Source organism: Ornithorhynchus anatinus, chromosome 14, assembly GCF_004115215.2.
Source record: "Ornithorhynchus anatinus isolate Pmale09 chromosome 14, mOrnAna1.pri.v4, whole genome shotgun sequence".
NCBI classification, from domain to species: domain Eukaryota; kingdom Metazoa; phylum Chordata; class Mammalia; order Monotremata; family Ornithorhynchidae; genus Ornithorhynchus; species Ornithorhynchus anatinus.
Genome location: NC_041741.1, coordinates 6,237,356 through 6,264,110, shown reverse-complemented (window position 1 = coordinate 6,264,110; position 26,755 = coordinate 6,237,356). Strand labels below are relative to the sequence as shown.

The following is a 26,755-nucleotide window of genomic DNA, read 5'->3' as shown; positions in this document are numbered from 1 at the left end:
ACCTGTTTCACTGAGCCAGTGCAGTACTGTGGACTGACAATAAGCCCAGAGAAATGGAGATCATACAGTAACCATGCCCAACCTGGGATATATTTGAATGCTGTCTTCTCACTTAGATTATACTCTGTACCGTGTTAGCACTCAATAAATACCGTTGACTAAATAGGACTCATATTTATTGAGCCCCTTTTGGGGACAAAGTGCTGTTCTAAGGTCTTGGCAAGTACGAAACACAGTGTCATTCCCTGCCCGCAAGTTGCATATCCTTAAATGGGGAAGAGGGACATAAATATACTTACACATAGAGTAGACAAGATGAATAATTGAATGTCCAATTGAATAACATATTCACAAAAAGCGTTGGGGATGGATATAAATAAGTTCGTAAGTGCTGGAGCTAAATGCACTCCCATGTTTTACAGTGCTGGAAATTAACTCGTACCATGGAAAACCTATAAGCACCAAGATTTTTCACTCATTCAATCACATTTATTGAGTGCTTACTGCGCGCAGAGCACTGTACGAAGTGCTTGGAGAGTATTCAGCAACAAATAGAGACGATTCCTGCCCACAGCGGGCTCACAGTCTAGAAGGGGGGAGACAGACATCAAAACAAGAAAACAGGCATCAATAGCATCAATGTAAATAAATAGAATTATAGATGTATATTTATATATAATTATATTAACTGGTTGTCAAATTCCATGCCAAATTAAAACCGTCCAAAGCGTAGCAGTTGATATCTGTCTTTCTGTATATCTGGGAGTCCTGAATTAACCGCAGCTAGGATACCCAGCTTCTTGATCAGTTTCATCAAAGTCAACTTTGAACCATACTCAGCGTGTCTGCCACCTCTGTTGTATTAAACTCTCAGATCACCCAAAGACCACCTTGATACACACCAAGTGGAAGGCTAGGGATTGTCCATCTCAAATCTCAACTATGTTTGTCTCCACATGCACAGGAAGATGCTCACTGTCAGCAGTGTTATCTCTAAATGCGCCAGACAGCTATAAATCTCGCTGTCTGGCCCAGTTAAGGCATAGGCAGATATCCAGGGGGTTCATTTGAGATGCCCGGTTAGTGGGACGCATAGTTCTGACCCCCGAGATACTCTTTTATCCATCTCGGTTCGAAGATGACTCTCTAGTCTTTAAGCTCATTGTGGGCGGGGGACTTGTCTACCAACTCTGTTGCATTGTAGTCTCCCAAGCTCTTAGTACAATGATGTGCACACAGTAAGTACTCCATAAATACCACTGAAAGCTTGATTGTCTCTGGGGTAACCTTGGTACTGGCCACCCTGAGGGATAGGAAGTTGAAGGGTGGGATGGCTGTCCCTTTCTCATTCCCATGATGGACATACACCACACACAGAATATCGTTGCACCCCCCCAAGTTGAATTTAAACCTGTTTTGGTGATCTGGAAAACCGGGTCTTGTGGAGCAGGTTTGATTAGCCTCTCTTCCGCCTAGCCATCTTAGCCCCACTAATCGCAATATCATCAGATTGAAACAACAGTAGTTTGGAAAGCTGAGGAAATGACACTGTTTTGTTTTTTACCTGGGAATAACTAATTAACAGGAAAATGTAAATCAATAGCCTTGTTAACATTGCATTCTTTAGGCGGGAAAAAAAATCAATGTGAGTTGGTGTAATGGAAATATTTAGCTGGTTCCACCCGAACTTGGGTAACCCCCAGTTTATCACTAAGAAAATTGAGATGGCTATTAAGGGACACAGAGAATCTCTTTGTCTCTTGATGCCGTATTTCCCATGGCTAGGACCATGCTCCTTTTCATTCCTTTTTAGTTCCGAGTTGTTTCTTAGAAAGGAAGAGTGGGGTGCCACCCTGACTCTTCATTCATTCAATCACATTTATTGAGCGCTTACTGTGTGCAGAGCACTGTATTAAGCTCTTGGAAAGTAAGTTCAGCAATAGAGACAATCCCTGCTCACAGCGGGCTCAAAGTCTAGAAGGGGGAAGACAGACATCAACAGGCATCAATAGCATCAATATAAATGAATAGAATTGTAGATATATACACATCAAAAAGGTAAACGGGCATTAATATAAATAAATAGAATTATAGATATGTTCATATATACACAAGTGCCGTGGGATGGGGGGCAGAGCAAAGGGAGAGAGTCGGGGCGATGGAGAGGGGAGGGGGAGCTGAGGAAAAGAGGGGCTTAGTCTGGGAAGGCCTCTTGGAGGAGGTGAGCCTTCAGTAGGGCTTTGAAGGGGGGAAGTGTGATCATTTGGATTCTTGACTCTTCACCATTCACTGGCTATCTTGCCACGGGAACCCAATGTCGTGACTGGTTTCCATAGCAACTGGTTACAGCTTCCCAGAGGTCAGCCACAGTGAAGAAGCTCCCACAGAATACATCACCCTGGTTTTTGGCAGAGTCAGGCTGGGCTTTAAGATAATGTCTCAGAAACGACATCAGCTCAGAGACGGGTGATCCATGCCCACTCCTGCCTGTCAGCAGTTGGGACCGAGATGTTTTCTCTTTTAGTCTAAAAATAGGAACAGGAAAAAAAATGGACCCTCATCATGAGTCCAGTGATAGAGTGGCCTGTTTTGTTTTGTTTTTTAACTTCCGTTTGGTCGATTATTAAAATCTCCAGAGTGGAAAACACTCCATTATGAAAACAACAATTTAGCCTTCACACATATCTGGCTAGGTCTACTAGCTGTGAGTCTGTAAAGGTACTGGCAAATGGTTAAGGTTGAATTTGCAGGTTAACGCAGTCTGATGTGGAATACATTTTTCAAATTTTTACTTGTGCCTGGTGCTTCTGAGGGGAAAAAAAAGCTCCCTTCTGCAGGATGCAGCATTTTAACATCATTTTGGAAAAAAAAAGAGGGAAACAGCAACAGCTAGGCAGTCCTGGGAGTGATTTTTAAGTGAATTAATTTGAGTTGGCTCTATTGTATTTTAGAAAGGCAAAGTGAGGATTTTTTTTAATAGTATCTGTTAAGTACCTATGTACCATTCATTCAATTCAATCGTATTTATTAAGCGCTTACTGTGTGCAGTGCACTTACTAAGCTTTTGGGAGAGGTCAACAATAAAAAGCAATGTTCTCTGCTCACCATGAGCTTACTGTCTAGAGGGGGAATGTCAGACATCAATACAAATCAATAAATTCTAGGTATGTACTTAAATGCTCTGGGGCTGGGACGGGGGAAGAGCAAAGGGATCAAGTCAGAGTGAAGCAGAAGGGAGTGGGCGAAGAGGAGATGTGCCAAGCACTGTACTAAGCACTTGGGTAGATAAAGGCTAATCGGGTTAGACCCAGTCCGTGTCCCACATGGGGTTCACAGTGTTAATTCCCATTTTACAGATGAGGCACCGAGAAGAGAGTGACTTGCCCAAGGTCACACAGCAGACAAGTGGCGGGGTTGAGATTAGAACCCAGGTCCTTCTGACTCCCAGTTCCATTCTTTAACGACTAGGCCACGGTTGCTCTCCTCAAGCAATGGCTTTACAGAGATTAATTCATTAGAAGCCAGGCCCTTCCGACTCCCGGGCCTTGGCTCTATCTACTAGGCCAGGCTGCTTCTCAATTCTCCTCAAACTTGAGGGAATGAGGGATATAAGGAATCTTCTTGAATCGAAGCATGAAAGATGGATGGTTCTGGAACAGCCGAAGGAAACTTGCACTTAGTGATTTCACCTCAAGTATATCCGAGCACAGCAAAGGCTTTTGTCAAATTCTTTACTTTGCCAGTTTTCTTTGCTAGTTCAAGGTTAATTTGTATGTTTGGGATTTGGATGGGACAACAGAGAAGGACAAAAAGGCAAAAGAATGTTGGAAAGGAGCTATTTGATTTTTTTTTTCGATTTCATTGACTCAAAAATAATTGGAGGGGGAAAAAAAAGTCATTTACCACAAAATATAGACCACTCTGCTTTTAGGATCAATTGGATTGCTGTACATGTTGCTCAAGCACATCACACAGGCAGGTGCCAGGACCTTTCTTGATTTATGTTTTATTTCCTATAGTACAATAGATTACAGTTTCTCTGCTTCCAATAAAGTCAAAACAGAGAAAGCTGCTAGTGTACTGACCTCCACCGGGTGCAAACTTTTGCCCCTGTTTGGAGTTTGGGGATTTATCATTCAGCTAATCAGACCAGAAAACGTGACTGAGGCAGCTCGCGTTACTCGCTGATATTCAGCTTCTGTCTGGGTACCATGCTTAGGTTAAGCTGAAATAAACTTAGAACCAATTCTCTGGCTCACAGCCATGGCTCCTTGCCCATCTTTGCACTCTTAGTGAGATGTTGGAGATCACAGAATGTTCAGAAAACCATAGCATAAAATTGTCCCTTGCTTTTTACCCTGTTCACTTGCTTCTCTAAATGCAGTGACATTCAAGGAAAGGAGAATTGGTGCTGGCTTCCTGGGTGGTAGTTTTTATCAGATAACATCCATTTCCAGTAGCTCCTCACCTCCAGCTTGCTTAACTTTGACTCGGGCTTCCTTTTCCGGAACATAGGTACCCTTCGCGAGATAAGCGGAAGTATTTTTCTTCATTCTGATATCTTTCTACTGTCAATCTATCAATGACTGCCTTTCGATCAATCTTTCATTGAGCACTTACGGTGGGCAGAGCACTGTGTAACAAAGATAGTGGACACATTCCTGCTCATAGTCTAGATAAGGAAGATGCACCCTCCTAATAATGGTTAGAATTAATAATTGTGGCATTTTAAGTGCTTACTATGTGTCAGGCACTGTGTTGATTGTCGGGGTATATAGAGTTCCTTCTCTTATCCTTCTCTCATTCCTCCGCCTCCTCTTATCCCACTCCCAGGCACGTTCAGAAGAGAGGCCTCTCAAAGACAGTGAGATAAAGAAGGGAAATAGGGCGGTGGGTTGACGAGAGGAAGGCAGAGAAGTGAGAGAGAAGAAAAAAAGATGGAGAAACTGGTTAAGATTAGAGAAGGGAGAGAATACGGTACTGTCTTTCCATATATTTTCTTCCTAACACTTAGTTTACAGTAAGTACACTCTTTAGAAGATAGATTCTTTTTTCTTATTCAATCTTTGATTTGGAAGGGGTCATCCGTTTTGTAATTGTAGGGTGAAAATGCCCACAACGGAGAGAAAAAAATATTTCCTAACAGGAAAGTTATGGGTTACTCTGAGGCAGGGTATCTCTCCTCCCCACCCCTTCCCTCCTATCCTCTTCCTGAAACAGGCAGAGAAAAACAGGTTGAAATAGAACTGCGGGTCAGAAAAAAACGACTTTATCATAAAATCTGTTCACGAGGCAAATGGAAGACGTTCAGTCTACAGAGCAAAGCTGATGCTTGAGGGGTAATTTACCTTTATCTTTATCACCCGTGGAAAGAGACACAAATTTGACTGATGAACTTCACAGCCTCCACCTGACTGTTTAAATAAAGGGAGATGGATGTGTTTAGCCACATGCTGCAAACGGAATCATTTGTCTTTTCGGTCATGGTTTCCTAAGTATCTGTTGATAAGGAAATGGACAAAAATGAGAGAAATTGCTTTAGATCAGGGATGGACCATTATTCAGTTGGAAGCGGTCATTCAGGAGTTTTGTACTCGCACAATCACCTGTTGTTATGCCCAAAGGTTGGGGTTCAGGAGAGTGGGTGTGGTGGAAGCAGCCATATAAATCAATCAGTTGTATTTATCGAGCGCTTACTGTGTGCAGAGCGCTGAACTAAGCACTTGCGAGACTACAGTATAAGAGTCGGTGGACCCGTCTCCTTCCCACAATGATCTTACGATTTAGAGAGGGGAGCAGACATTAAGATAGGTACATTATGGATAGGTACATAATCAGTGGCATTTATGGAGTGCTTACTGTGTGCAGAGCACTGTACTAAGCGGTTGGCAGAGTACAATATAACAAGGTTGGTAGACACGTTCCCTGTCCACAGCGAGCTTTCAGTCTAGTGGATGTGCTGTGGGGGCTGAGAAAGGGGCAGATAACTATCCGCCTTCCTTGGCTCTCATGCCAGCAGTCGAGTCTCCGCCACAACCTTCAACAATCACGGGCCACAGGCAATCTGCCGCTACGTCTCGCGTCCCTCGCTTCCTTAAAATTACTCTTCATGGGGCTAATCACCCATAAATCTATTTAAAGCCCCTCAAGGCATCCAGTGTGCTTATCTTGAGCTCTACCATCCCTGACCTTACCATCTAATAACCGACCACGGTCCCATCATCTGTGAATTTTCCCAAATCCTTCTTGAATGTACTGATGTTTTCTGCCTGCATCATTTCCAGCGGTACCCAAGCCAGTTTTGCCAGAGAGAACTTGTTTTTCCTTAGGAGTCTGAAAGGAGGATCCCCAAGAGGAAGGAGTAGTATTTAGGCTGAGGACTTTAGCCAAGAAGAAAAGCATTAGCACTCTTCTAAGCACTGGGGAATATACAAGTCAGGTCAGACACAATCCCTGTCCCACATAGGGGTCCCAGCCTAAATAGGGGGAAGAGGCATTAAAGGAAAGGGTGGGCAGAATGTCTGATGAAAATACTAAATAATTGAACCATTTCCCACAGCACTTTGCTGATCACATCATTTAAAATGAAGTGGGCAGAAACGGTCTGAAGAGGTTGGCCAGATTTCAGTTTTGAGGATGTCACTTTTCAGCTCTGGGGTCACAACCTGCATCCTGCTTTGACCCTCTAGACAAGCTCGTTGTGAGCAGGGAATGTGTCTGTAATCGTGTTACGTTGTCCTCTCCCAAGCACTTCGTACGGTGCTCTGCACACAGTAAGCGCTCAATAAATACGCGTGATTTGAGGGTCTACCTCTTCTCCCATTTCTTGGAAAATAAGATCAGAGTCAAATTGAAGGACTATCCCAAATCCACTGGCCATCTGACAACCCTAAACCCTAGGGGAAAAATAATTCATTTGAGGTGATCAGTTGTACACGGGCAGTATGTGCACGAGGGCAAAATCCACAGAAAGATATGGATCCACGTACCATTTCATCCTTTCTCAGTCGGGTCATTTGTATACTTGGAAAGCACACATATCGGGAAAGAAAAATCTCGACTCAAAGTCTTAAGCAAATATTACTCATTATCGATTGTGAAGTTAGAGCTAAGGTTTGAGGAGCTCGTTTAAGTGTAGTTATTATGATAGATCATTTACTGCATCAAAAGGGTTTTATCAAATGCTGTCTTATCTCTACTAGCTAAAGAATCCATTTAATTCAATCGATGCTGCAAATAAACCTGACATATCTGGCTCAGGATATTTCACTTCACGCTAAAAAAAGGATTTGATCAAATCAAATGAAGAGTATTAACAGAATTAGAAGTTTGGCATTTGACAAATAGAGTAAAATTTTATAACTTTCCGAAGTAGCCTTTTCAAAGTGATTGGGGAAATTAAATAGATATTCTTTCTTTCCATTTTAGAGCCGAAGCATCGATGAACAAGTTACTGATTTTCTTCTTTCAGGATACCATTTAAGTGATGTTTTGAGTAAATAAGAAAGATTGGGTTTTTGCAATCTCTGCTCTGCTGTCACTGGCAATTGATCCGAAACATATCTTTTCTTTTTTTCCGAGATTCTCTATGCCAAGGCTAAAACCGGAATAAAGAAGACCAATTCATCAAAGGGAGAGAGGATGGGAACTTTTAGCCCCTAGTCAAGGCACTGAATTTCAAATGTGACTCTACTTTGCTTTTAGTGCTGTGGACACATTTTTAAAGGACACCTATGTGATTATCCTAGAGCAATTTTGGAGCATTTACCCACCATGGCACCCCTTGCCAAAACATTCAAATCATTTGTAGAATTGATTCTTGACCCGGAACTTACCTTGTTTTCCAGAATAGGTTTGGGGTGAAAGAATTTATTTTCCTTTTCCAGACATGGACTGCTAAGGTGATCAGGAGTTTGGAAGGAGGAGTACAAGTTGTCTTCCACCTCAGTAACTTCATGGCTCAAGGAAAACCAACCTTCCTCCCCCAACCCCCTCAATTCTGAATTTTCTTACTGGTGTTACTGGAAGAAGCCTAGGTTTTAGCCTAAAAAAAGGTTATAACAATTGATCATGGAACCATTAAAGACTACTAGGTTGAGGCCATAGGGAAGCGGTTTCTTTATCCCTCTGTAAGATGGTGCCTTTAAGCATGGTAAGAAGGACTAGGAAGATTAGTGGAAAAACCTGAAAAAACAAGCAGTTTGCCAAGCAGGCAAACTTGCTAATAAAATCACATATCCTTGGGCAAGTGTAAAGGCAGAAAGACTAGCAGTATCCATCTCCAAAAACATACTTGACTGCGTGGCACATTTGAATGTTATGTATATACTGACATTTAGAGTGCCCAATGTATATTTGGGATAAAAATTGAATTTTCCACTGGAAAATTCCTCTCCAAAAGTGTACCTTCTTTGTAGAGATTGGGCCTATGGGTCTGTCGGTTGACTTCATCTATCTGGTTTACGTAAGAGGCCTTTGAGGAATGACCGAGTAAATCTTGCTGCCTTACTAATAATACCAGCCAATTGTTTTTTCATATTAGGAGAGAAATATACTGGTCCATACCCAAGAGTCATTGCACAAATTACCAGTTGGCATTTTCAACCAGAGCGAGAATAGTCCAGTTATTAAAGAGAAATGCAAACCTCAAAGCAAAAAAAAAAATGATAAACTTATTTACTTTTGAAGATGTTAGTCATAAATACCACTTAGTAATGGAGATTGTAAATTGGATTATTTAAAGGGCCAAATATGAAGGTAAGGCAGGAGGAGAGAATGTAGGTTCACTTTCCTAAAAAAGTAGTGACATCTTTTAATATTGTTAAAAACTTTTCCCTCCAGGACTGCTGAAATGGACGTATCTAATATTTAAATTAACTACCTCAGCAGAACACAGCAGCTAAACACTGCATTCCGTTTGATATATTTCTTACTAAATCACTTATCATCCAGTCAATCGATAGTATATACTGAGTGTTTACTCTTTACAGAGTACTGTACTAACCACTTGGGAAAGAATAGAATAAATAGAATTAGTAGACAGGGTTTCTGCCCTCAAGGAGTGTGTAATAATGTTGGTATTTGTTAAGCGCTTACTATGTGCAGAGCACTGTTCTAAGCGCTGGGTAGACACAGGGTAATCAGATTGTCCCACGTGAGGCTCACAGTCTTAATCCCGATTTGACAGATGAGGTAACTGAGGCACAGAGAAGTGAAGTGACTTGCCCACAGTCACACAGCTGACAAGTGGCAGAGCCAGAATTCGAACCCATGACCGCTGACTCCCAAACCCGTGCTCTTTCCACTGAACCACGCTGCTAAGGAAGTAGTGATTGCTCTTTGAAAACTTGAGTTGACCTAATTCTAGGTAAGATGTACCTTTGGAAATGCAAGGCAGGATATTATGAGTTCTTAATACTTGTAAGGTTTTCAAACTTGTAGTGGATATTTCTTCTCTTAGGTTGTCCCTTACTTCACAGTCTTGCCTCATTTGTTCAGAATGAGTCACTTAGGGACATCTTAAGTGTCCTGTATTTGAAGGACCCAGGCATGATTACTCCTCGGGGCTGGATGGTAGGGGAAGCCGAGTTGTGATCTCCAGTGGTCATTCGATACCTCTCCTGGTCTGCCTACAACTTTTTAAAAAAGACAACCAATCAGTTCTAAATAGTAACCAACGAACAAAATGGCGCTCGTCAGTGAAGTTGGGGTGGGCAGTTTATAGTTCGGAAGGAAGCGGTACTGACCGGTCACATGTCGAGGATCACTTCCTAGAGCTCATGTATTGTATTTTCCCAAGCGCTTAGTACAGTGCTCTGCATGCAGTAAGCACTCGATAGATACCACTGATTGATTTTCTTAACCCTGATCGTGTCCAATTTAGCATCCTGGTCATGGAGCAGAGCTGAGCAATTTGGCGTTGTTTCAGATTGTCAAAAGAGTACGTAATACCCATCGAAAACCTCAATCCATTCACTCTAGTGAATGGAACCTGAAGGTCAGTGGAAATTCAAGAAGCCCAAATGGGTGGCAAGGAAGAGTTCATTCTTCTTCCGAGTGACCTCCTGGTTTTGTATTACCGCAGCAATTTCGGAACACGACAGTTTTTTGGTGATTGCCTAAATCTGCCCAGATACACACATGGGGGTCAAATGTCAACATCCGAGAATGGTAACATAATGCCGGGCCCCACCTACACAAGGTCCAGAAATTTCTTATAAAGTGTGTGTTGCTGACATAGCCCTAGAGAGCTATTCCTACAAAATCATCCTTATTTCTGAGTTTTCATTTCCTGTCTTCCTCACGGTAAAGGCATAATTGATCGAAGCTGAATAAAAATCTCCGCGTGGCTCAGTGGAAAGAGCACGGGCTTTGGAGTCAGAGGTCATGGGTTCGAATCCCGGCTCGGCCACTTGTCAACTGTGTGACTGTGGGCAAGTCACTTAACTTCTCGGTGCCTCAGTTACCTCATCTGTAAAATGGGGATTAAGACTGTGAGCCCCACGTGGGACAATCTGATTCCCCTGTGTCTACCCCAGCGCTTAGAACAGTGCTCGGCACATAGTAAGCGCTTAACAAATACCAACATTTTAAAAATCTCAGGAACTGAGGAGATGAAAGCAGTAGAGTTTAGGACTGGGTGCTAATACAGTGTAAATGTGAAAAGATAAATTTGTTTATCACTGGCCTTTTATTCCACCATTCTCTAGAGGAGATGATGAAGCAATACAAGACGGGTCACGCATCTCCATCTTTCTGGTCCTGGGGGAACAATAGCAAAAAGAGTGTACAGATAAAATAGAATAAAATCAGGGCTTCTTTAGTCTTTTCTTCAGTTACAGCTTCAGGAATAAGTTTGAGAGAGACAGGCAGACGCAGAAGGGGCAGAGTGTAGTTCTGAAAAAAGTCCGGGGCACATTAAATTTCTAAGAGATGCTTCGATAGCGCACACTCTAGCTACACTAAGAAGCAGCCCTGAAGTAAATCCTACTGGTTTTACCATTAAAGAAGCACAGTGTTGGAATGGCACTGAGTGGACCCCTCTAGCTTCTCTCCCCGTTCCCTGTAGTTACCCTTGTCTTTGTCAATCAATCAGTGGTATTTATTGAGCATTTACTGTGTGCACAGCACTGTACTAACCACTTGGGAAAGTACAGTACGATAGAGTTGGAAGACAGAATCCCCGCCCACAAAGAGCTTGGAGTCTATGGGGGAAGCAGACATTAAAAAAAATAAAAGACAGGGGAAATAGTAGCATAGAAGATTTAATCTCCTTTCCTTCTCTCCTTCCCTACATCCTTCCCTCTGTCTCTTCCAGCTGCTTCCCTTCCATTATCCCTTCCTCTTTTCTTCTTTCCCATACTCTTCTTCTCCTGTTCTTTCTCTCCTTCCCCCTCTCCCTTCCTTTTCTCCTTCCCCAAACTTGTCTTTCTTTGTGTCTCTGACTAAAGTGCTCCCAAAAGTGTTTATATGGCGTTCAGATAAACTGATATTGGCTAAATGAATAATAATAGAATAAAAAATACTTATCGTTGGTATTTAAGTGCTTACTATGTGCCAAGCACTGGGGAAGATACATGTTACTGAGATTAGACACAGTCCCAGTCCCACATGGGGCTCACAGTCTAAAGGGGGAAAAACATATCTAAATTTTTTAGAAATAACATGATGTTTTTCCCAACCGGAGTCACAGTTCTCTTGTGAAGGAGCTACAGAAAGAAGGAAAAAAATTGCTAAAACATCTATGTCTGGAGCAGGTGGTTTTCCATAGCAACATTTCTCCCTTGGGCAAATGGATTAAAGGTAAAATCTCTGAGTTGCAACAGATCAGTAATTAGGTTTTTAATTTGCTTCCAGAAAGTAGGCTAAGGTAGACCTAAATTAATCCTGGGTGTTTTTTGTTCTTTTTTCTTGGGGGGGGGGGTTGTTTTTTGTTTTTTGTTAACCTTTATCTGTTCATTATTGAAATAATATTTAGCACAGTTTCAGGGCTACGGAGTTTGCCGCCTTTGGAATGATGCCAATCAGGTCATACATAAAATGAGGTACCTCAAATAATGGTTTAGTCCTCATCACCTTTACTAGGAGAATGTAAAGATAAGCTTGGAAGAAATGTAATGGATGTGACTCCGCTAGCGCAAGCATTCATCCTGGTAGGAGCTCGGGGCTGGGTCTCACGATTCACGGGTTCTAATCTCAGCTCTGCCAATGACCTGCTCTGGGACCTTTGGTCAGCCACATGGACCCGTTTCCTCATCTGTAAAATGGGGATGAGATAAGAGCACAAGTCTCACATCTTAGACTGTGAGTCCCGCGTGGAACAGATTTGATTATTTTGCGTCTACCCCGGCATTTAGCACCGTGCTTGGTGTGTAGGAAGCACTTAATAAATATCATGATAAATTGATAAAGAAAACCCAAAAATCTTATTATACCCTAGCCAGGGGGTGGGTATACACAAGGGATGTGTATTCATAGTAGGTAAGTTCAAAAAATGAGAATCAGTCAGTTGTATTTGAGTACTTACTGTATGCAGAGCACTGTACTAAGCACTTAGGAGAGTACAATATAACAATAAACAAACATATTCCCTGCCCACAACGAGCTTACAACCTAGAGGGAGAGACAGACATTAATATAAATTATAGATATGTACAAAAATTCCGTGGGGCTGAGAGGAGGGATGAATAAAGGGAGCAAATCAGGGTGACGCAGAAGGGAGTGGGAGTGGGGAAAAGGGGGGTTTAATCAGGAAAGGCCTCGTGCCTTCAATTACGCATCGAACGGGGGTGCAGTAATTGTCCGTCAGATTTGAGAAGGGAGGGAGCAGGTGGACACATTCTTGGCCCACAGTGAGCTTACAGTCTAGAGGGGATCCTGCGTCCTCTCGTTAGTCCATGATCCTTCCAGGATGGAAAAGGGGAGAAGATCACAATGACCTCTGGCCAAAAATGCAAAGTCAAACATCAAGCTGATGTCCCTACCAGCCTAAAACTCAACTCACATGGCATCCATTAAGGAGGGCTGAACCACTATGTCTTCCAGATGGCTTGCGTGGATTTGTATGGAAAATAATTACCGTAAGAAGTGAAATGAGTTTTGTTTAAGACTGATGGTTCTACGTAATGTCTGCATTAAGAAAGTTCATCAATGTGCAGCATCCTTCCTTCCTTTAGAAGAAGATGGATTGGAAGTCTCTTGTAAAAGAAGTACTTACAGTGCTTATTTCTCTGATTCAGAAGAAATTATCTGCCTCTCTTAATAGGAATAAAATGAAAAAAAGTTTCCCTTGCAGGAAGAGATGAGCCAATTGAATCTTGCACAATGAATAATTTTGCTTAAAGAATAAATCCAATTAATGATGCACCTAACTGGATAGCATGAGCTCTTAGAAATATATTCTTTTTTTGGGACTGCAGAGAGGTTTTCCTCCCAAGGTTGAAGAACCTTCAAAGCTACAGAGCAGGAGTCTAATCCTAGGCACCCAATCTCTTTCAGCCCATTTTCAACCAATCAATCCATTATATTCTTTAGCGCTTACTCTGTGCAGAACATTGTGCTAAGAGCTCGGAAGAGTGACAGACACATAAGTGCATCAGAAATGAATAATAGTGACTTTTTTTAATCCCTTGGGAATTCCCAGAGCTTGGAATTGTGCAGAGTTCTGTATAACAGACACAGTCCCCTGCCCGCAGCAAACTTAGAGTCTAGAGGGAAATATATGAGACCCAGAGAAGTGACTTGCCTAAGATCACACAGCAGATAAGTGACAGAGATGGGATTAGAACTCAGGTCTTTCTGACTCCCAGGCCCGTGCTCTATCCACTAGGCTGGGCTGCTTCTTTTGCTTCCCATTTTCCTCTGTGCCTATGGCCAGTTCTGTGACACTGTATCTGTTAGGACGGCTTTGAAACTTTGATTAGCAATGCTCGAGATGATTCGGGAATACGCACAGGTTCTGAGCTTGAAGGGCGGGCTAATCATAGCCTGTTCAAATCGCGTTCTCCTCTCCCGTTAACACTTCTCTGGGAATTGATGGTTTCCCTTCCCCCGTGTGGCCCAGGTGGGAGGGCAGAGGCGTCTCTGACGGACAAGCCTTGACCCCGGAAGCTTCAGGAACCTACATTCTGTTGTCTGGGAGCCTCTTGGGTTTGATTGCAATCCAAAGGTCCAATTCTCCTGCCAGGGCAATACTCAGTCGGAGAGGTCGACCTTGTCCCGCTGGAAGTGTATGTGAAACTGGCCCAGAATACCTGATGGTCTCCCACTCAAATAAAAGATCAACTCTGCAGGCTGGTGAGAAGAACTCCGCACAATTCCAAGCTCTGGAAATTCCCAAGGGATTAAAAAAAGGCACATTTATTATTCATTTCTGATGCACTTTTGGCTTACCAAGCCAAAAGTCTCTTAAAGATAAAACCTCAGATCCCTTGAATTGGAAGTCAAAATTGCTGCATTTCACTCTCCAGAAGGGAGAATATCAAGATTTTCACTTTTCACTGAAGTGATTCACTAAAACACACACTCACTTAGATTCTTCTAGAGCTGAGGATTCCTTGCAGCAATTCTTGAATTACATTATTAATAATTGATTTCACTTATCAGAAATAATTTTCATTCTGTTCTTCTGGAAAATAGGTTCTTTTTTTTTTATTAACACGTGGTAATAGGGGGCAGATCTGGCAAGAGATTGATGAACCCTCCTGCCCATTCTGAGTGGCCTAGTGGAAATAGCAATGGACTGGGAGTCGGGAGACCTGGGTTTTAATCCTGTCTCCGCCACTTGCCCGCTGGGTGACCTTAGGCGAGTCACTTTAACTTCCCTGCGCCTCAGTTTTCTCACCTGTAAAATGGGGAAAAGCTGACAGTCCTCCCTCCCTCTTAAATCGCGAGCTCCGTGTGGGACGGGGCGGCATCTGATCCGTTTATCTTTCATTCATTCGATCGTATTTTTTGAGCACTTACTGTGTGCAGAGCACTGGACTACGAGCTCGGAAAGTACAGTACAGCAACAGATAGAGACAATCCCTACCCAACAACGGGCTCCCAGTCTAGAAGGGGGGAGACAGACAACAAAACAAAACAAGTAGACAGGCATCAGTAGCATCAAAATAGATAAATAGAATTATAGATAAACATCCTGTGTATATCTTATATCTTGTAGATACTCCCCTGCTTTTCTCAGTGCTTGGCACAGAGCAAGTGCTTAATAAATGCCATGATGATGATGCAATTTCTATTATTGAAAGATGATGCTCTGTGGTTCAAAACAGTCTCTCTGCCTTCGAGCTCCATCACGACTTGGCTCCGATGCTTGCAGCCCCTTGGAGTGAGGCAGAGCTGACTGTAGACACTGTCCCAGGTAGGACCAGGCCCAAGTCATCTTGAGGCTCGGCTAAGGATGAGCTCGATTGACCATTTTTGGCTTCAACATGGCCCTGCTGGCTCAAGACCCTGCCTTTTTTTATGGTATTTGTTAGGCACTTACTATGTGCCAGGCTCTGTACTAAGCACTGGGATAGATACAAGTTAATCAGGTTGGACACGGTCCCTGTCTCACACAGGGCCCACAGTCTTCATCCCCATTTTACAGGTGAGGTAACTGAGACACGAAGAAGCGAAGAGCCTGGCCCATGCTCACAGAGAAGCCAAGTGGAGGAGGCAGGTTTAGAACCCAGGTCCTTCTGACGCCCAGTCCTGAGCTCTATCCATTAGGCCACGCTGCTTCTCTTGATATGATAAATCCTAAATTTTCTCACATGGCTGCTGTTCAATATTAGGAGGCCAGTTTCCTGAAACGACACGATTAGATGTACACAAATAAGAAAATCGTTTACTATTATGCCACTGAGAGAAAACGCCTGAGCCGAGAACAGTCTGGCTTAAAATCGATCGGCAGCGAACGTCCGAAAGAGAGAACTCCCCAAGCTCGGGTGTAGATATTGGGGATTTCGTGAAGGTTTAGTAAATGATAGTCAGACGTGAGGAGGAGGACTGATGCTTGGATTAGATGGGCTACCGGTCGATTCTTCTAGCTCTAGATTCAGGTGTCCGTAAAGTCTTTATGCCACTCTAAACTTTTATAACTTCTGACCTGCTTATGACAGTAAGAAGCTTCCACTGACCCATAACAGCATAAGTCATAAGGCATTTTTTTCTCTGACAATATCAACATAGCTAATTGAATTAGAAATATTATAGGAAATGTTTAAAAGCCATACATTTCAAGTGACCCTTCTTTCTCTTTCAGACCCTCTGCTTACTCGGACGGGATCCTTAGGCACGACAACGTTGAGATGTCTGGTCCTGAGCCTCCTTGTCCTCCATCCCAGGAAGCACGAGATAACGGACAGGAACGATATCCGGGTAATCCTGCCTGTCCCTCGGGCCCACGTGGGCCCGGTGATTGAAGCCCACCAGTCCTCTAGGAGTTCATTTTCATCCCATGAGCAGTCCGTTAATGAGGGTCCGCCGCTTCGCCGCGGCAAAACTCTGGTGAAAGTCTCGTTCAATTTCAAATGGGTGTGCAGAAAGATAACAGAGCTCCTCTTTCGGAAACATGCCCGTGATCCTACATGTCTCCTTGGGCGGTTCCCGGGCCCCGCTTGGGAATTTCGTATTTCAGATTTCAGTGAATGGCACTGTATCGCAGTGGTCTGACTGTGAGCTGCCTTATTACATGACTTCCGATTTTGCTTCACCGTGGCTTCGGATCGTTTACTTCCCCTCTGTGATTGGTGTGTGCCAGCCCACCAGACAGAAGTTGGTTGTGTATCCTGTCCTCCCGCACCTCCACGGCAACCTTTCCTCCTCCCCATCCATCCTCCCCCTCCATCCTCCCCTCAGTCCCACCAGGGCCCCTGGGATCTGCAGCTGTGGCAGTCGGGGACGGCGAGCTGTGGAAGGTGGCTTTGGGAGTAACGGCTGGGTGGTTGCCAGTGAAATCTGGCAGCCGGTTCAGATAACCATCGGTTAAAAGAGCCAGGGTGTGGCAGGAGCCACTTTAGAGGGACGGGGAGATGGGAGGCAAGTTTGACGTGTGAGGACGGTGGTCTGGAAAGCCACGGTCTGGGAACCAGGAATGGGGAGAGATGGGAGGGGGCTCATGTGGGAGTGTGGAGGGGGGAGTGCTGTGGGGGACAGGGAACTGGCTGTGTTCTTTTTCCTTTGTGATGCAACTATTTGCACTTGCGTGGGCATGGTTTTTAAGACGTAGCCACAGCCTGGCTAGCTATTGCCCTCACTCTGACTTCTCTGGCCACGATTGGGAGGCAAAGAAAAGGATGAGAGGAGAAGGGAGTGGGGATAAGAGGAAATAGGAGTGGTTACGAGGGGAGTGGAGAAGTACACATCTGGCTATATTGCCGCTATAGTTCTCCAGGTACCGTAGCTCGGTGGTTGTTGATTAATTTGGGTGACTCTCATCACCCCCAAAGTAAGAGAGCCAATGTTTTAGGCTTCTCCAAATACTACACCATTTAATTTTGCTCTTCCAGAAATCTGAGTGTTGCATTTATTCACATTCCGGAAAAATCAGTTTCACCGCTGTTCGAGTTTACATATGTTTGCGGTATGATTGCACTTAGAGTTTTCCATTATGCAGATTTTTATCTGAGGCGTAGCGAATGCGAGAGATTGATTCCAGTAAGTGATAATAGATGGACCTGTTCTTACCCTACCTGCCAACATAAAAGGCTTATTTGGAAAAATTATTACTAAACGCCCTGCGACATTAATGGTGTTATGCTCACTTCAAACAGATCCCTTTACAGTTGTCGTAAAGGACTCTGTTAAATTCTGGCTTGTTATTTCCCCCTGTTAGACTATAACAAAGATGTTTTGTTTTTCTCTCATTCTTCTTGAATGACTAATTCCCCTTTGCTTGATAAAAACTTTATATTTTTGGATGAAGAAGCGAGATTGGGATTTTTTTTCTTCTTAAATCTTCTGAACCCCCAAAACTCTTTTTTTAATCCAATCAATCAACCATAGTTATTTAGCACTTACTGTCCGTAGAGCACTGTTCTAAATGCTCGGAAGAGTACAATATAGCAGAGTAGGTAGACATATTCCCTGCCCATAATGAACTTAAAGTCTAGACGGGGAGACAGACATTAATAAAATGAATAAATTAGGGTTATGTACATTAGCGCTGTGGGGCTGAGGGAGGGTGAATAAAGGGAGGAAATCGGGGTGAAGCAGAAGGGAGTGCAAGAAGGGAAAACGAGGGCTTAGTCGGGGAAGGCCTCTTGAAGGAGATGTGCCTTCAGTAAGTCTTTCAAGGTGGGAAGAGTGATTGCCTAATTAAATGCTTAATTATTATAATCTAAAAATGGATATCTTGAGAAGATTTTTGAGTAAAATCCCATGAGTTCATTCATTCATTCATTCATTCAGTGGTATTTATTGAACATTTCCTGTGTGCGGAGCACTATACTAAGCACTTGGGCGAGTACAGTGGATGATATTTAGGTTCATTCATTCAATAGTATTTATTGAGCGCTTACTATGCGCAGAGCACTGTACTAAGCGCTTGGAATGTACAGATCGGTAAGAGATTCTTACTATGTTCCAAACTCTGGGGTATATACAAGGCAGGCAGAACAGACACAGTTCCTCCCCCACCCAGAGCTCCCCATCTAAGAGGTAGGGAAAACAGGGGTTGTATTTCCACATACAGATGAGGAAATAGAGGCACCGAGAAGTTAAGTGATTTCCCAAGGTTAGTCGGCAGGCCAGCAGCAGAGCTGGCATTTTCCCGTTTCTCTTATTAGATAGTAACCTTTTGGAAGACAAGGGCCATTACCATATTTTCCTTTTCTATCCTTTTTATGCTAGCTGTTAGCCTCTTACTATGTCCCAGGCCCTGTTCTAAGCGCTGGGGTAGACACAAGGTAATCAGATTGGACGCAGTCTGTGTCCCACTTGGGGCTCACAGTCTTAATCCCCATTTTACAGATAAGGTAACTGAGGTTCAGAGAAGTGAAGTGACTCAGAGAAGTGAAGTGATTTGCCCAAGGTCACACACAGCAGACAGGTGGCAGAGTCGAGATTAGAACCCAGGTCTTTCTGACGCCCGGGCCTGGGCCCTATCCACCAGCCCCCGCTTCTCCAGATCTCTGCACCCACTAGGCATGTATGTAATAATCCACTTTGATCAGGATAGTGATGAAGATGATTCATCATCTTTCTACTCTCAGCTGTTCACCTGCATCAGGTCCCTTCAAGTCTGCAGCTTTGGAAAATTGAGTGTGATCCTAATAGAGAAATCTTCTTTCCTGGCTTCACTGCCTTCAAGTTCATACAGTCGTATCGGTCCTTGGGGTTTGAAGACGGCAGTATTGACAATGAGATGCTTTTTACGTGTGCAGAGGTGGTTTGGAAGTTAATCTCTTTCACTTCCTGTGCATGTAAATACTGTCCCTTGCTGCACAATTGCATGTTGTGCAATTTCCTTTCACTTAATATATCTCTTATATAGCTCTTAAGCTATCTCATCTCGTATATATTAAGTGAAAGAGAAGCAGTGTGGCTCAGTGGAAAGAGCCCGGGCTTGGGAGTCAGAGGTCATGGGTTCTAATCCCGGCTCCGCTGCTTGTCCGTTGTGTGACTTTGGGCAAGTCACTTCACTTCTCTGGGCCTCAGTTCCCTCATCTGTAAAATGGGGATGAAGGCTGTGAGCCCCACGTGGGACAACCTGATCACCTTATATCCCCCCAGCGCTTACAGCAGTGCTTTGCACATAGTAAGCACTTAACAAATCCCATCATCATTATTAGTATGTTCTGGAGCCACTCTCATCGCTCTCCCTTTGCATCCTAGCCTTCTCGTCACATCCATCACAGGAGAGTTACTCCATTTAGAATCGCATTCTGCTAGATGGGTCTGCCTTCTACTGCTATCTCCTTTATACTTCCAGGTAGTACCGGTCATTTGAGATTTTAATTAATTTCCTTGGCTTCCCGGCTTTCCGCTTTCCCATTTTGGCACACCACAGAATGGTTTTTTGGGCATGCTGCTAGTGTCAGTTCTCCTCACGTACCCCACCCCGTATTCATCTGATGTCATGGGGGTGGGGGTTCTTCAAGTCTGACTGCATCGTGGAACAATGTAAATTCCTTAAAACAAGCCATCCACAGTCTTCTCCGGTTTCATCTGGAGCGACAGAAGCCGGGTCCTACTTTAGAGGGTTTTAAACCATCCTTCCCCTAACTCCTATTTACAGAAACTACAGTTGACCCAGTGCACTTTTTATTATTTGGATAATGTAAGGGTTTCTAAGATGGCAATTACTGTTCTAGGCAGAATGTCTGTAATAAGAATCCCATAAATTGATGTGCTACATCTAAATGATATGCCAAAGTAATAAAGTCACCCCTAAATGCAAGACAAGCATGCAGTCTTCCCAAGATGTACTTGCTCAAGCATTATCATGATAATAATAATAATAATAGTATTTGTTAAGCACTAACTACATGCCAAGCACCGAACTAAATACTAGGGAAGGTACAAAATAATCAGATCCCACACGGAGCTCACAGTCTAAGTAGGAAGGAGAACGGGTATTGCATCCCGTTTTGCAGATGGGGTAAGTGAGGCTCAGAGAATTAATAATGGCATTTGTTAAGCGCTTACTGTGTGTCAAGCACCGTTCTAAACACTGGGGTACATACAAGGTAATCACGTTGTCCCACGTGGGGCTCACAGTCTTAATCCCCATTTTCCAGGCGAGGCAGAAAGAAAAGTGGCTTGACCAAGTTCACTCAGCAGACAAGTGGCGAGGCCGGGATTTGAACCTAGCTCCTCTGACTCCCAAGTCCGTGCTCTTTCCACCACGCCACGCTGCTTCTACAACAATGTTTTCACCCGGTTTTGAACTGGGGAACTTTCACGTATGAGGCTCTCCTGATTACCGCTACACTGAAGTGACTTGCCCAAGATCCCGCAGCAGACATTTGTCAGAGTCGGGATTAGAACCCAGGTCCTCTGACTCCCAGGTCTGTGCTTTTTCCACTAGGCCTTGCTGCTTCCCTTCATCTCAGTTGATTGAATCTTCATGCTAAATGATTGCACCTGTGTCGTTGTTTTCCACAGTTGGTGATGCTTTCATCCCCAGCTCCAAACCATCGTCAACTACTTTTATTCAAATTGCTTCCCCGGCTACAGTGAGAAGCACGATGTGCATGAATAGGTTAACTTGCAGTTCTGCCTTCTGGAGACGGGAGAGAGATATATTAAGTGAAAGGAAATGATCATTCAGGGAGAAATCAATTTCTTCTTATCAAATCTCGGAAAATGAAAAAGTCTTCCAATTTTTGCAACTCCTCAGAAAACAGCCTGGCAGCCAGTGGTAGTTTGTGATCTCGTATTAACCTATATTGCAAATCAAACTCCGGCACTGGGACATTTGATTTTTCTTTTCCCCCCAGCTCACTTTGCATCTGAATGTCGGTTGTGATGGTAATTTAAATTGCTCTTTGAAAATTCTGGATAGAAGCTTGAACTAGATCATTTAAGTGCGTCCAGGTAAACAATTACTTTCATGTGGGAAATGTGAAGCTAATCGGTGAGGTTTTTTTATTCACCATTAGACAAAATTAGTTCAAAATCTACATAGCATTCACCTTATTAGAATCAGGGCAGAGTGGTAGACATTCTTGGGAAGTTATATCAATCAATCTGTGGTATTTATTGAGAACTTACTGTGTTCAGAGCACTGTACTGAGCTTTTGGGAGAGTACAACACACAGAGTTGGGAGACGCGTTCCCTGCCCACGATGAACTTACAGTCTAAAATCGTGTTATATTCTAAAGTGCCGCTGGATTTCAGAATTTTGAGAGGCCTGGTGGGGCAAGGAAACGGGACTCATTTTTCTCAACGTGGTGGTCCCAGACTTCTCCACTTCATTCAAGTGGCTCTTGCTTGTGGGTGTTGAGGTCCTCAGATTTCTTAACTTGGAAAATAAATAGCGTAGCCTGTTTTCAGCCCTCAGTTTCATAGAATTTTATGCAGAAATGTGTTGAGCTCAGAGGGATATGAAATTGGGAGACAGGACTTCTGTAGCCGGTAGACATCTTAACAGCCCTCATTTATGAGGTACTTAGAACCTTAAACTGAGGTTAGAACCTCAAGAACTCTTGGTGCTCGGAGATGTTGAGAACTTAAATGTTTAAACTGAGAGTTTGAGTCTGCCCTGTTTTCCCTTCCCTTAGAATGGAAGCTCCTTGAGCTAAGGATCACAGATGCAGCCTTGTCTATTCTTTGTTATTTTCAAAGTACCCCTTGTGTGCTTTCGATAAAGTGGGAACAGAATGAATAATTTGATCGGTGATGATGACTGTGGTTCCCGAAGGACTCAAAATTCAAAGACTCCACTGTGAATTTTTAGAATCATTTAAATACTAGGAAGCCCCGAACCAGACAAGCCGGGGCAAGAACGATTATTGCAGGAGTGCCACCATATTGGAATGTAGTCTTGGAGCTGCTGATTCAGAAAAGGCGATCTTAACTCAGGAAGTGTTATACTAAGTCCGTTGCAGAAACCCGGGAAGAAAGAGCGAAGTCTAGACAGTTCTTGATCTGACATTGGAGGTAGGGAACTCTGACCTCAGAAATTTTGCAAACAGGAAGGAACATCTGTAGGGGCTGAGAGCTGATTAGTCTGCTGGACAGTGCAGATTCTGGTATTGGGAAATTGAAAACTCAGAGGGAAGAGTGAACTGAGAACGTACATTGCTCTGCACACTGTAAGCGCTCAATAAATACGATCGAATGAATGAATGAACTTAGAAGTCCCCGGTTTGGTTTCGGTTGGCACGGATGGCTTCAGCCGGGGCACTGCACCACTTGTCCGGGTTACAAGGGACTAAGAGCTGGTGTCGATGTGCTCCTTGCTTCACCGCAAGTAGTTCTGCGATCTCCGAATCGCCCTCATAAAACCAATCCTGGTATTTTCTTCTCGACTAATGGGTTGGGATTGATTGAGCACCTCCGGATCACTGTGCAATCAATCGTGGTAGTTTCTGAGCCCTTGTTGAGTTCAAAGCACCATGCTAAGTGATTGAGACCATGCAACAGAAACAGAGACACGAGTTCCCTGAACTTAGTTGGCCCACAATCTTAAGGAAGAGACTGACGGACAAAGATTATTTGCACATTGAGTGCATAGGAGGATATAAAAAGAAATAGTTGAAATAGATCGGCGTACACTGAAGTCAGTTCTGGGAAACTGTAACAGAAATTAAAGACGTGGCATCTGGCTTACTGGAGCTTACAGTCCAAGGGAAAAGAAAAGCAGTCATAAATTCCAAATAATGGGAGCAGAAGGAAAGGCAAAGATGCACCTGGTAATATTAAGAGTCAGGAAAGATGAATTAATAAGGAGAGTACAAATATGGACATGTCCCAGAGCAGTAGAGATGGCTACTGGGATGGTGCAACCTGGGAAGATGGGAATTTTGGGGAGAGCAAACATAAAAGGAAGGGGTCTATTAAAAATTCTGTGGCATTCTTTGAATAGAACAGTTTGTTTAGTTGTTTCACATGGCTCAGTAGATTAGCCTCTGCAAATTTCTGGTAAGGAAGCTGGTCTTTCAGAGAAGGCGAGGCCAGCACAAATGAAGACCCTTGTTTTGTGCACATTGACCGTTTCTTTTAAGTGTCTCATCCCTTTTGATTTAACTGGAACCTCATTTCCCCAATAAATATTTCCCATCCGGCCTTTGGCGTTATAAACACTAACTTGCTTTCCCTGTCCCATCTCTGTGGCCCTAAGAGGCCTTGTGGGATAATATAGTATCTACTGTGGAAATTGCAATTATCCTATCACTGAACAGAGCCATAATCATCCAGGTTCATTAAGTGAAGAGTTGGAAAAAGGCTTGGCAAATTGCAACAGGACTCCTGCAGAGTGTGGTTTCTTCATCATTTGTTTGGAAGTCGAAGGTCTACACCCAAGTTACTCCTTGGGGAATTCATTCCAAGAGTCCTTATACTAATATGAATCAACTCTTGGTAATTAAACCTCCGACTGGAGAAAAATAATCATCCAAACCCAAATTTGTATTTGAGGTCATCTTCCCCTCAACCTCTCCTACTACAGCTCAAGCAAATTGTTTGGAGATTCGAGCCGTTGAAATAACGTCCCCGAAAAGAGATAGGGTTTAACTGACCGTTTTACTGCCACTTATTTAATCACGCCTCCTTTATGATCTGCTACAGAGAGCAAACCATAAGAATCGAGGCCAAGAACGGGTGGGACCGTCACCTACGCTATTGGATCGAGAATTCCCGAACCCTGCAGGATGGCAGTGATGGTACACCGGTACTTTGATTCTTCCAACATACGGTAGTGAGCGTCACTGAAAGCCAGTAAAATTGAATAAGTACCCTTCTCTCTGCTGAAAGCGTTGGATTTATTTTTTATTTTCCTTGGCCAGTATCCCACCGGGACTTATGAAAAAGACTTTATCTTGGCCACGGAGGTTCCTGGTTCCCCAGGCCCAAATACGCCCTCCTTCTTCCCTTCTAAAATGACTGAGTTAGTAGCTCTGTTTGGGCTGGAAGTTTTTTAATAGCACTTGATAAACACTTATTACGTGCCAGGAACTGTTCTAAGTGCTTGGGTAGGTATAAAGTAATCAGATTGGACACAATCCCTGTCCCACATGGGGCTCACAGTCTCAATCCCCATTTTTCAGATGTGGTATCTGAGGCCCAGAGAAGTCGGGTGACTTGCCCAAGGTCACCCAGAAGACAAGTGGCAGAGCCGGAATTAGAGCCCAGGACCTTCCGGTTAGGCCCGGGCTCTTTCCAGGCCACGTGGAGGAAGGAGTGTGTGTCTGTGCTGCTGGCTCATTTCCCTGAAGGACGGCAGAGGGTAACGTGTCTTGACACGTTTGCCCTTTGAAAATGACATCTCTGGACTCTCTCAAAATTCCTGGCTACGGTTGTCCCTGGCTTGTTAGGTAGTGGTGGCGACGGTAGGGGTCAGGTGAACTAAAAGGGAGTCTGTCCCTATGGCTACTGCCGTTTACCTGGGAAAGATGTAGTGGGCTTCACCAAATAGCGGCACCTCATTGGAAGAGCTGCTCGTGTATCTGGGAGAGTTTGACTTCTCTCAGGAGAGGAGCCTGTTTGATCTTTCTTGGCTTCCGGTTGGCCGCTTTGCTGGAACCGGTCCCAGAGGAAGCCCTGTGTTATCACCGGTTGAATCACCCATTCTTTGACTCGCTTTTATGGATGGTGTTTCCATCATGGTCTCTCCCAGTCTGTTTTCCCCTTCTCTCTTCCTGTGTACTCTTCCTTACTTGCTTGTCCTTAAGCCCTTTCCTTTTTCCTTGATTATTTTTCTTCACTTCACCTGGTTCCTCTCCCCAACTCTTCTTTTCTCCATTCCGTTCTGTCCTCCCTCTTCCCTATATATGTCGTCGTGATTATCCTGCCATCTTCTGTGATTGTAGTAATATCTCCTAACTCGATCAATCAGTGGTATTCTTTGAATACTTCCTGTGTGCAGAGCGCTGTACCAAGAACTTGGGAAAGTACAGTATAATAGAGTTGATAGGTGCAATCCCTGCCCACAAGAAATTCACATTCTACCCACCTCCTGCCTGTCTGGAGATCAGGGCAGCTGAGGATGTCGGGGTTCTGATGAGGGCAGAAGAGGAGGAGGGAAAAGGAAGGGAGGAGGGAGATAATAATAATAATAATGTTGGTATTTGTTAAGCGCTTACTATGTGCAGAGCACTGTTCTAAGCGCTGGGGTAGATACAGGGTAATCAGGTTGTTCCACGTGAGGCTGACAGTCTTCATCCCCATTTTACAGATGAGGTCACTGAGGCCCAGAGAAGTGAAGTGACTTACCCACAGTCACACAGCTGACAAGTAGCAGAGCCGGCATTCGAACCCATGACCTCTGACTCCCAAGCCCGGGCTCTTTCCACTGAGCCACGCTGCTTCTCCAAAGATGGAACCATGACCACGTCCATCCCCCCCACCCCATTAGGGTCAGAAATGGGACTCCATTATGCTTCAGATGTCCCGCTTCCCCCAGGTTCTACGTGCTCTGGAGACTGAAAGTATTCTCCCTCCCACTGGAGATTGGGGCTACTTTGGCCAAGGGGACACCTCAGACCCATTTTACCCTTTTGGAAAATTAGGGGAGCTGAAGGACTGCCCTTTTAGGCCCCTTTTCGGGTCAGACTCTTTATGATATTTGTTAAGTGCTTATTTCTTGTCACGTATTCTTCTTAAGCAGCGATAGATTCAGGTTTTTCAGGTTGAATGCAGTCCCTGTCCCACATGAGGCTCACAGTTAAAGTAGGAGAGAGGAGGATTGAATATCTGTTTCACAGTGGAGAAAACTGAGGCATAGCCAAGTGACTGGCCCAAGATCACACAGCAAGCGTTTGGAAGAGCCGGGATTAGAACCCAGGTCCTCTGGCTCCCAGGCCCGTGCTCTAACCTTTAGGCCATGCTGCTCCTCAATGACATATTCATCTCTTGACTGTCCTGCAGAGCTGAACTGTGGATGGAAGGTGGATTTAAGAATATTCTTTCCAGTAGGTGTCTTCTCTTCCCTGTTGTGTTTCTTCAAGAAAGAAACTAGCGACTGCCGATTTTGTTAAGCGAGAAAAAACCCAGCCTGATTTATTTAGAGTATTGAACTATTTACACATTATTCTGGGGCAAACTTTGTTCTGCCGCTTCCAGTCTGTTGTTGTTCTGTGATGTGGTGCTTCCTGCCACCTTGGA

The 26,755-nt window shown here is 43.9% G+C and overlaps 1 long non-coding RNA gene across 1 annotated transcript in view; it reads left to right on the top strand.

Moving 5' to 3' along the window:
* The window catches only part of LOC120638824, a 45,302-nt gene extending 20,902 nt beyond the window's left edge, over window positions 1-24,400 (top strand). Inside the window, exons 2-3 of the long non-coding RNA XR_005660803.1 lie at window positions 16,250-16,365; window positions 24,221-24,400. This is a non-coding gene — a long non-coding RNA (uncharacterized LOC120638824). The remainder of the gene's footprint in view (window positions 1-16,249; window positions 16,366-24,220) is intronic.
* Window positions 24,401-26,755: the final 2,355 nt, after the last annotated feature.